Raw genomic sequence first — 1898 nt, 5'->3', positions numbered from 1 at the left:
GCAGCGGCACCGTGGCTCTGTCCGCCGCTGTGGAGGAAGGTGTGGCAAAGCGAGACTAATCTGGTGCATGTTGTGTTTGAAAAAGCCTGCAGTTCTTTCCTATGTTCTCTGTGTCTCTGGGGTCAGTAACAAAATCTGGTCTACTTTGGTCCTCCAGGGATGTCACTGGTGTCCAGAAGAACTCCAGTGTTACTTTCAGCTTTGCTAGCTGGGGACGCAATGCCGTTAACACATGATTTTGTGGAGTGATTGATTAGTTGATTTAATCGACAAAGCTGTGAACCTTGAGAGGTGGTTAAGACTAGAAAAGTGTAAATATTGTATTTAATTTACCATCTGTAAAACTAAGTTTCAACAGAATTAATCCTTCAAAACCACCACTTCTTGTGCTCACCAGAAATGTGGGTCAAGTTTCTTGGGAATTAGTAATTAAGCATGATTAAGCATACAAAAATGACTTATCAACTAAACAAATCTTAGTGGACTAATAGAAAACCACAGATTAGTTGACTAATCGACTAAGAGGGGACAGCGCTACAAACGTCCTTGTTCTCTTCTCTTGTAATGAACGTTTCCATCAACAGTGGGAATTTGACAGTGTTCACTGGGATATTCAGCCTTATTCAGCCAGAGATGGGCAGAGGGAAACCTCCACAACCTGAGCACCGACTGGTGGGACCTTTGCTCAAATCGCCCACCACCGCCGACAGAAACTGAATCATTCTGCTGCAGGAAATGTCTGCGTGGGCAGTTTTTGTTGGATGTTGTCCAAGATGACAGCACTTGTGCATGAAGGTTTTACTCCTACCTGGACAGAGGTATGCTGGAGACCTTCTTTAGGATCCCGAAGGTAAACTTGAGAAATACAACCAAGTCCAGCCAAAATGGTTCTTGCCAATTCCTTTAGCTAATTTATGGTCTGCCTCCCAAGTTTGTATGAAGTGTGTTTGGGATAAATAAAGTTGAATTCAGAAGGTGTACGTTGTATTTTAATGTTTAGGTGTAAAAACATTTCCCGTTTTTGACATTTTGTGAGTTTATTTTTGTTAACTCTGTGAGGGCCCAGATCCTGCTGCCTGGGAGCACCTGGCCAGTCCTCCCTGGCTATTTAACCCAACCTGCCCCTTGACCAGGGTGTGGCATCCCCTTCACCTAGCACCATCGTAATTTCATTCATGTTTTGTTACATCCGTTGTTTGCTACTTGGATTGGTCCCGGCAGATTTGTCAAGGAAGCAGGACAGGGCGACAACCACACCTCATCGTATTTCTGTTTGCACTATTATTTCATAAATGCCAGTTTTTTTATTACTAAGTTGGCTGTGCATCTCCCTCTTTAACAACTAAAAGAACTCAGTGATCACATGCAATGCATCCTGGCACATTTAGGCACGTCTGCCACGGCTCTTTGAGCACAAGAACTTGCTGGGAATTTATTTCTTCAATCGACTAAATAATCCATCAGCGATTGGATATCCAAATTAAAGGTGGCAAATTGTCCCTTAAAGATTTGGTATATAAGATGTTCTTGTGGGCATTGAAAAACGTATGAATGCCTAAATGATCTGTCTCTGAGAGCCCCCCAGGACTCACTATTCCCTACATAATAAACACTTGAAGTTGAAGATATAATGAGTAGTTAACTGAGATTTGGACACTTTACATCCTATTAAGACATCGAAGGTGCAGTTACACATCTATGTGGGATATTTGTGTGCGGGCTGTAAACCCATCAAGCACTTAGCTCATTTTTCAAAACTATTTTTTCCCACTTTGTATTTCCCATTACATTTAGTGTTCTGTGAATGACAAGCTGTTGGTGTTGCAGCACAAAACCTCTTTTATCCAAACTGTCTCACTGTCAGGACGCTAATTAGACAGACCGCAGCTCCCCCCCCC

General features: G+C 42.6%; 1 protein-coding gene across 1 annotated transcript in view; it reads right to left on the bottom strand.

Moving 5' to 3' along the window:
• ca10a (carbonic anhydrase Xa) overlaps window positions 1-1898 on the bottom strand; it is a 190302-nt gene that overhangs the window by 1290 nt on the left and 187114 nt on the right. The window lies entirely within an intron of this gene.

The sequence above is a fragment of the Etheostoma cragini genome, chromosome 21 (assembly GCF_013103735.1).
Source record: "Etheostoma cragini isolate CJK2018 chromosome 21, CSU_Ecrag_1.0, whole genome shotgun sequence".
NCBI classification, from domain to species: Eukaryota; Metazoa; Chordata; class Actinopteri; order Perciformes; family Percidae; genus Etheostoma; species Etheostoma cragini.
The sequence above is the reverse complement of the archived record's forward strand: the minus strand, read 5'-3'. Positions and strand labels throughout refer to the sequence as shown.